Source organism: Platichthys flesus, chromosome 2 (assembly GCF_949316205.1).
Source record: "Platichthys flesus chromosome 2, fPlaFle2.1, whole genome shotgun sequence".
In the NCBI taxonomy this organism is placed as follows: Eukaryota; Metazoa; Chordata; class Actinopteri; order Pleuronectiformes; family Pleuronectidae; genus Platichthys; species Platichthys flesus.
Genome location: NC_084946.1, coordinates 28,827,672 through 28,837,385, shown reverse-complemented (window position 1 = coordinate 28,837,385; position 9,714 = coordinate 28,827,672). Strand labels below are relative to the sequence as shown.

At 46.1% G+C, this 9,714-nt stretch overlaps 1 protein-coding gene across 1 annotated transcript in view; it reads left to right on the top strand.

Annotated features, from left to right (window-relative positions):
* The first annotated feature begins 3,671 nt into the window (after window positions 1-3,671).
* Window positions 3,672-9,714, top strand: part of mmp24 (matrix metallopeptidase 24) — a 31,762-nt gene continuing 25,719 nt past the window's right edge. Inside the window, exon 1 of the mRNA XM_062410131.1 lies at window positions 3,672-3,788. The gene's annotated coding sequence lies outside the window, so the exon portion shown is untranslated. The remainder of the gene's footprint in view (window positions 3,789-9,714) is intronic.

Here is a 9,714-nt window from a genome sequence, read left to right as displayed (position 1 = left end):
AATACACGCACACACATGCACACACGTATACACACACACATACACACACACAATTACACACATACAAAACACACACACTAATGCAAACACATATGGAACACACTTATACACAAAATGGAACACACATACACACACAGACACACACACACACACTAATAAACATATACATCACACACTATACTTACTTTGAATAGAACTCTTTACTTTATACTCTATCATCAGCAGGACAAGGGAAAACTGTCAAATGTCCACAAAACAAATTCCAACACACTGTGTGAGTTTTGTTGAAGTTAATATTTGCTCTAAATTTCTGGACTTTGACAAACTGGCCCTCGACAGAAGAATCAACAAATACGCCTGCCTCTCCTCAGACCTGGTTGGTCGCTGGTGTCCTCGTGCTTCCTCCTTACCTGGCAGCTGCCTCTGGACTTTATCTTCTTGCTTCCTGACTTGTTCAGTCTGGTAGTCGTGGGGCTGAGTCTCAGAGGCCGAGCGTGAAAACATGGGCGGTGAAATCTCACAGGAAAGATCAGAGGCATTCTCTGTTAACTACTACAACACTGCTTTACAGAACCCATGCCTCTTACCAGATGTGGGCATCGATCAGTCCCTTCTGAGATATTCTGGAGCAAACTCCAATGCTGAGCTCCAGAGTTTCTCTAATGAGCTGATCAACAGCGTGCCGGACTTCGTTGGAAAATTTGGAAACCGTGTGGCCCCGTTAACTTCAGTCTCAAATGCTGTTGGACTTGGTGCGTTGGTGATTTCCATGATCTTGGAGATCATCGTCAAGAACACGGCAGAAACAGATGGTTCCTACAGCATGATGCGACGAGTGTTTGCTGAAGAGAAAGGTTCATCTGTCCGGGACACGATGACAGAGTACGTGAGACGCCATCGCACATTCATGAAGAACGAGCAGCGTTTGCGACTGGAGCTCAAAAGGTTAGAGACGCAGCTGAGCGGCCATCTCACGGTCCTCAGGAACTCCCTGCTGTTTGACGGACACCTCACTTCCCGTGGGTTTAAAATCTGGGTTAATGGAGCCTTCTTCCACCTCCAGATGTTGATCCACGAGGCTCGACTGAAACATCAGGCCGGACAACTGACACCAACTCAAGTGGATTCCATCAATACGTACGTGGATTTGTACCTGCAGGACCTGGACCATTTGCTGGAGAAATACAAGACTTACTTAACCACTGTCAACGAAATGGTTTCGGTGATAGGTTGTTTCATGGCAACATGCGTCAGAGAGTATTGTCGTATAAAAAATAGTGAGTCTAACTGTGAAATACATCATTACATTCGGTATGATGAACCCTGTGACGGTGAAGGTGAAGATTTGACGAAGGTCTATGTAAATCAGATTGTCTCAAAATATCCACCAATCGCAGAGTTGAAGATTCATTTTAAAAACGTCAAGAGCAGCGTCAACGTTCTAATCAAACAACACGACACATTCAGTCTGTGGTAGACGACCTCCGATCAGTCTCCTGCACCAGTTTCATCTTATTCACCGTAAACACGTCTAACTGTGCAAACGTCACATGGTAGTGAGACAAAGAGCAGGAGAAGGATCGTGAGACGTCTTCTGATAGTTAATCACTGAGCAACATGACCGAGTGAATCCAGCTCATGAGGAAGGATCCACTCAAAGTGTCATTAAAACTGATTTACTTTAATCCTCTCATCCACATGAGGAGTTGAGCTCTTCTTATTTCCCTGTATTGTGATTGTGACTTTGTTGTGTTGTTTCTGCTGCTTGTTGTTAATGATTTTAAAAATGAAAATAAGTGAACAAAGTTTCTGACATTTCTTTCTGATCATGAGTCAGAAGTTAGAAACCGAACGTCTCTGCATGGATGAGGATTTTAATAAAGTGAGAAATATGAGTTGTCTGGACTCAAACAAAGTTCATGTCAACAGATGAATGAACCAAACTGTGTCACAAACATTGTTGAATTAAAGGAAATTAAACCATGAATCAACAAGATTGTGTCAGTGCAGTTTTGTTGCTGATTTTACAGCTTGTGAGTTGATTTTAAATTACAAATAAAGTCACAGGTTCCTTCTCTTTTACAAAATCGTGTTCACACTTAAATAAAAACGATTCAACACACAAAATGCAAAGTACAAAAACATAATGATAAAGAAAAAGTTCATGACAAGTACGAATCCAGAAAACACACAACTAAAAGCAACACAACCACATAAACACACAGACTAATGATAATAATAAACAACAAATCACACAAACACGTCAGTTATTTAAAAAAATTGTTATTGTCCTGAATTAACATGAGAGACGTGTTCATCACACACACACACACACACACTGACTACACACACACACACACACTGACTACACGCACACACGCTGATTACACACACGCACACCGACTACACACACACACACACACACACACACACTCACTACATGCAGTGATCTACATGAGAAGGAGTCAAGATGAACGGTTCTGCCGATGCAAAGACAGACAGACAGGTTACACTTTCTGTCTCTGTCTGCAGGGGGCGCTACAGACAGAGACAGAGACAGACAGGTTACACTTTCTGTCTCTGTCTGCAGGGGGCGCTACAGAGCCTCTAACATTCCTGATGAAACGCGGCAGGTTCACTAACATGTGTTGCATTGTAAAGGTTTGTGTAACAGGCCAAATACAGAAAGCGACAGTTCGAGTCCTGAACCCAAAAGGAAGTCCGCTGGTCTCTGCACGTGTCGCAGGAGCCAATCACAGGTCGTCAGTGTTTCACGGTGTCCTCACGAGACAAACAACTATTCAAACACGAAAATCGTTTCACTCTCTTGTGTTCAGGAGGTACATTACATCATCGGTTCACAACCCGAGAAACACGAGCTGCTGTAGCTGAGCAGGAGGGAGAGGGAGGTGTGAATCTGACCGTCTGGAAGAAGACAGGGGAAGAAGTGAGAGAGGAGAAACCAGGATGGAGAGAACAGAGGGTCAAAAAGAAGAGGAGACGTTTGAGGGAGAAAAGGTTGAGAGAGGAAAAAGAGGAGGTGTCGGAGACCTGAACTCACAAATCTCTTCTCTGGTCAAGGTTCAGCCACATTTTCATTTCACAACTTAAATATATCTGTCCATCCATCCATCTACATCTGTCTGTGTGTGTGTGTGTGTGTGTGTGTGTCTGTCTGTCTCTCTCTCTCCGCCCCTCTCTCTCTCCCTCTCTGTCCCTCGATCCCATGTCTCTCTCTCTCTCATCCCTCCCTCAAACCCTCTCTCTCTTTCTCTCTCTCACTCCCTCCCTCCGACCCTCTATCTCTTCCTCTTTGTCCCTCGCTCCCTTGTCTCTCTCTCTTTCTCTCTCCCTTCTCTCTCTCTCTCTCTCTCTCTCTCTCTCTCTCTCTCTCTCTCTCTCTCTCTCTCTCTCTCTCTCTCCCCCAGCTCTCTACTGAGTCTGCGCAATGGGCGCTCGCCAGGCGCAGGAAACCAACAGCGGGTGAGAGACAACACACGCACACGCATACACGCGCGCACAGGGGAAGAGAGAGGGATGAGGCGCACGGACCGACTCCTCCGGTAAACAAGCGGCGCACTGGAAATCGCCGGAGGGGGGGGGGAGATACCGGGGACACGGCCATGGCGACGGGAGGTGGAGGAGCTGGAGGAGGTGGAGGAGGTGGAGGAGTGAGGCGGAGGAGGAGAGCGGGGCTGCCGGGAATCTGCTGGAAAACAACCTGCTACTTCCCGCTGCTGCTCTGGGTCGTTTCCGTGTGTGGAGAAGAGAAGACGTTCATCGTGGAGGTGAGTGCCCCCCCCCCCCATCCATCAGTCCATCCATCCAAACACCGTCACCTGGAGAGGAGTGTGTGTGTGTTATCTCCACCCTCGATGCACATGCACCCCCTCTCTCTCCTCCACATCCTGTCTGGACGCGCAGCTCGGAGTCCTGCGCTCCTCGGGATGTTTTTATGCACCTTTCCATCCTTCTCCTTTTCTCTCTGTGTCTCTCTGTGTGTCTCTCTCTCCCTCTCCCTCTCCCTCTCTTTCTCTCTCTCTCTCTCTCCATCCATCCTTCCTGTGAGGAGGCTCATGGAGATAAAAGATTCAGTGGGATGAATAAATGAACAGAGCATCAGCGCGTGTTTGAGGATCCTCGCTCTGATCTTTTGTTTCCAGAAGCACGGAACCTTCTCCAGTTAAACCAGTGCACACAAACCAGTAGGCCCCATGTTTATCTGTGGGAATGTTACATTAGGAGCTGGTGGGAGGAGGATGGGGGGGTGGTCGGTCCAAGATGGTGAGGGGCCGGGAGCTGGCTGGTTATTGTGTTGTCGATGCTGCACATGTGTGTTGCCTCCTCAGTGGAACAGATCATTGGAGTGAACCTGAAGGAGTGAGCTGCTTTCATGTGAACAAAGCCACCCCCCCCCCCCCCACCTCTCCTCACTCTCTCCCTTCACTGGGTCCAAATATAGCCTCCCTCCATAATTTATGGAAATGGCAGGAGTCGGAGGAGAGGAGAAGAAGAGGGGAGGAGAGAGGGGAGGAGGTGCAGGCAGATGCACTCTTTAAAATTTAAGAAATATTATTTAGCAGAGAACAAAGTTCTGTGTTGATGTGGGAACGTGTGCGTGGTGGAGATGATGCTCACGGTGAAGTGTCTTCAGGAGGTGAAGATCCTCTCCTGTCGGAAAACACACACATGTTGTGATGCTTTGTTACCTTGCTGCAGATGTTGGCCACGTGTTGTGAGGAGCTCTTCCTGACTTCCAGCTCCGGGAGACGTGATCAGTGGCGTTAAGTGATGTTTGTGTTGCTTGTGACACTTTCATCCAGACAAAGGAATCGCATGTGGCTGCTCACAGCCGGGGTCATGGTGCCGCACAAAGGATGAGATGTTTTCACCCAGCCCGGTTCTCTACCCTGTGAAATCATAATCCTGATGTGGCCGCGAACACATGCACTGTACAGTTTTCGTCACAGTTCAAACTTTGATTGCAAAACGTTTCAGAAGGTTTGAAATCCTCTGGGTGACAGATCAGTTCCAGTGTCCTGAGAAACAAAGACGTGTCTGAGGAGGACGAGAGGAAGTCACCACGCTGTTGTCATTATTGATTCATCCGCTGATCAATATCTCAACAGAAATAACAGAAACTGAGAAAAATGACCATAAATCCCCTCACTAGATTCTTCAAAGAGTTTAATGTCTGAAGGAATTCAAAACAAAGAAAATCAAAATCACACCAGGGAGGATTCGGTGTCTTTGCTTGAAAAGTAATGATGTAATCAGCAAATATCTGCGGATGAATTTGTTAAGATCATCTTGAAATATGGTGAATCTTTAAAGACACGTATAGTGAGGACTCGTTCACACCTGGTGTGTTCCAGACCCTCAGACTGAACCAGAAGGTGTGAGAGGTTCCTCAGACCACGGCTCTTCTGAGAAAGGATGAAGATCGATCAGTTAAATCCTGTGAAATTATTTTTAATTATTTCCTACCAACCCCCCCCCCCCCACACACACACACACTGACACCACGCCCACGTCAGACACCGTCTACAAACCAATCAGAGTCAAGTATAGGTAGACTCCGCCCACGTCGCTGATGAAGCCAGAACTAACAGATCAGATGAAACCTGGAACCATGAAGCTTCAGACTCTCAGAGAGGAACGTCCTGAGCCAATCATCTGAGGTGGAAGTTACGAGACAGCAACACGAGAATGAATCTCTGACTGATAGCTACTCGTGACTTGGGAGCGGTTGTCGTTAGTTGTTCCTCCGTTCTTTTTTTTCACGCAGCTCCTCTCAGTGGAAACACACTCAGCCTCACGGTGTCTTTGTGCGACCACAGGAGTGTTCACTCTCTGTGTCGTGATGGGCCTCCTGGTTTCCTGGATCAAAGGTTCAGTGCAACATCAAAGACGGAGCATGTTTGTGGGGCCGAGCGACTGATGAAGACACCTGTTTGTTGCTTGTGTGTTTTTCTCTGTGAAGGTTTGTTGCAGGTCGTCTTCTGTTGTTGTGTTTGAAAAAGGCTCAGAGATGCTGGTCCACTCACAGGGACGCAGCCGTTTAACAGATCTGTTGTGTGTCGGTGCTCTCAGTTTCTGTCCCACTCGTGTTTGATGGTTGTCTGTGTGTGTGTGTGTGTGTGTGTGTGTGTGTCTGGGACTTGTGAGGCTGGATGCAGACGTCATGTACGTGATGTTTCTCTGTGAGGCGACATGTGAATCATGTTCATGTGTGAAACCAGCTGGGATACTGGGATTTAATGAGCTGGTTTCCATCGCGTCTGATGCAGAGTTTCACAGAGTGAACATTTCAAACACACTGTATCGGCCCACGTTGACAATTAGAGACAAATTCACAACAAAATACATTTAAAAAGAGAATAAATATGTACAAATGTGAGTGGAACTGTGTGTACTCACAGCATCGAGTCATATTTATTAGATTAGATAATGAGTAAGACAATAGAGCTCAGGGAAAGTGACAAATATAATGATATACGCAATTAAGTAGAAAATAAAAATATATAAGAAGTATCAGTAAAAGACACCAAGAGGCCCCTGCTCTTTACTCAAGCACATTTATCTATGATGCTTATCTCTGTCAACATCATAATTTAACGAGGTAAAAGAAAACTTTGTGTTGATGATGGTTTTATCAGATGAGAGTGTGTGTGTCTGTGTGTGTGTGTGTGTGGGGGGGGGGGGGGGGGTTAGGGCATTTCTCTGGGGGGCTTTAAACACAACATTACACCTGAGAACTGGACTAAATGAGGCTGCACTTACAGGATCAGAGCTGTGTGGCTGTGTGTGTGTGTCTGTGTGTGTGTGTCTGTGTGTGTGTGTCTACACTCTGCAGGCGGCTCAGTATTCATGGCTGTTACCAGTCGTCTTAAGCTTTGTCCTGATTTGCCGTCGTCCTCGGAGTGAAGCGCTATCTCTCTCTCTCTCTCTCTCTCTCTCTCTCTCTCTCTCTCTCTCTCTCTGTCTCTCTCTCTCTCTCTGTCTCTCTCTCTCTGTCTCTCTCTCTCTCTCTCTCTCTCTCTCTCTCACGGCGCCTGCTGTGCCTCCCAGTGCATTGTTTCACTCTCCTTCCTCTTTATTCATCCCTCACTCTCTCTGTAGTTCTCTATCTTCACTTTCCTTCACTCTAGCCATTGTTTTTCTATCGTCCGCCCACACACACACACACACACACACACACACACACACACACACACACACACACACACACACACAAATAGAGACTTGTCATCGTGCATTTGATGAGAGGATTGTACCATTTGAGGACATGAACATCTTCTGCTCATGTTCAGGTTGATTGTTTTAATTTGTTTTATTACTCAAGCAGCCGGGACAGAGTGAATCATGATCAATACACAGTCAGCGAGTTCACTTCTGTTGTTTCAATTTGATGTTAGCGGTTCACAGTGAGGCCGTTTTCTCCTACTTCATATTAGAGTCATGAACGTTACCCGTTTCTCTCACTCATACCTGCACTTGTTTCCTCCACTTGTTCAGCGTTGTGTTACAGACTCACAACATTTTACTCCACAGTGGGAACCACATTTAGTTTTAGGGCAGTTAAGTCATTTTCATCTTCACCAGAGGGATCCCTGTTTCTACGGTATATCAGTGGGACCTTCCTGGTAAAGTAAAGTAAAGTAAAGTAAAGTAAAGTAAAGTAAATTAAAGTAAAGAAGTCAGATATTTGTTTTGTTGAGACAGCCAGTCTGACTCCTCTTGTCTTTGTTTTTTTCTCTTCCTGTTTTTCTTTGGTTCTCTCCATCAACTTATTTGATCCAACGAAGGAAATTACATTTTGAAATTGATTTTGTGTGTGTGTGTGTGTGTCTGTGTGTGTCTGTGTGGGTAGAGTGTTATAGGACACCACTGACATGAGGTCATAGCTTTGAGCCCATCAGTCCCACCTGTGTGTTCTTCAAAAGGGTTTCACATGACACCACCACAATAAACTGTGTGTGTGTGTGTGTGTGTGTTCGTGTGTGTGTGTGTTCGTGCGTGTGTGTATGTGTGTGTGGTATATGAGCCATAATCTTCTATCTGAGGGATGGTCCTGCTCTAGGTTTGGAAACTACAGCTCCCAGAATGCTTTGTAGGATGTAAACTGAAGTATTATGTCGATTTATTGTCGTCATTTTTGAAAGTAGGAGATAATGATTTTCATGAAGGTGTGAGTCATCGTGTGTGTAGACAGAGATGACAGTGAACACACACAGTGTGATGAGCAGTTCAGTGTCAGGACTCCTGGTTCTTCACCTCTCTCTCTCTCTCTTTCTCTCTCTCCCTTCATTAAATAGTGAAACACTTTTTATGAAAATGGACGTAGACTCCAGGTCTGAAGCCTGTCTTCTGTGTAGTGACCAGCAGGGGGCGACTCTGGTAGTTTCTATAGAAAGTGACTTCTCACTTTATAAAGTCAGTGAACATTCAGGAGCTTCTGTCTCAGTCTCTAGTTTCAAGTCTTCTTCAAACAGCTGATGATCAATTAGTGAATTATGATCATTTAGAGTCAAACAGACCATAAAGCACCAGATGTGTTGCGGGGGGGGGGGGGGGGGCTAGTAGTGTCAAATGGAGGCAGGTGACAGGTATATGTGGGCGTGTCCTTGAGCTCTTAGTGAGGTTCCACCCCCCACTCCTCCAAATATGGGTACGTCTGGTTTTAAAAGAACCAAGATGGCGCTGAACAAACACGTGTTCTGTAGATTCAATGACCTGCATGTGGACGTCCTCCATGTTCTGCGTGGAGCTCGTTCACGTTTTCAAATCTGCGTCCGTCTCATCATCTGTTCCGTCCTCTGCCGAGTCTCGTCCGTCTCACCGGGTCAAAGAGACAAATTTAACTTCCAAACATCTCCGACGAATATAACAACTAATAGCGTCTGATTGGTCGATGGGACAGTCTGGTGTCCTCTGCTGTTTTCACGTGTTGGCTCCTCTTGTGTATCAGAACTTAGTTGTTGTTGTTGACTCAGTGAAAAACTCACAAACTGTCATGAGAGGGTTCATTCCGTGAGCAGAACCCTCGCCGATCGGGGGGGAGGGCGTGACGGGCTGCACTCGAGCTGAGAGATGGTAAATAGTTTAGCAGAGGGCGGGTGTATTTATATCACAGCAGACGGATGGAGGAGAGGAGCTGACGAGGCGACAGGCGGGTGGAGGCGTCGGAGAAACAGGCCGATGAACGTAGTTATGAACAAGTGACAGAAAACAGAGAGGAGCCATAAACCGTTCGTGAAAATGGACGTAAACTCTGGAGTCTTTTTATAACAAGATGGCGCTGGACAAAATGTTCACACGGTGGTTTCAAACCAGCAACTCCAAACGGTGACGTCTCGACGGGTTCATGCTCACAACACGACACGCTGTACAAAATCCAGAAACATCAAATGTACACAGATATAAGAGCTCATGAAGCTGCAGCACGTGAGACATTTTAAAATCCTTCTTTTTAGTGACATCGTGTTAATTGGTTCATAAGTGTTGACGTCAACAGCTTCCCAATCGCAAACACGTCTCTCTGATTATCCCGACACGTGGACGGACAAATGGACATGTGTCTGGCTACAGCCCTGGTCATCAACCCTCCTCCTCCATGTTAGCTGACGGGACATGAACCAAACTAAAGAATCAAAGTAGACGTTAAATAAAAGTTTAAAGATGTTTCAGCTCGTTCTTCTCTCTCTGAAGTTT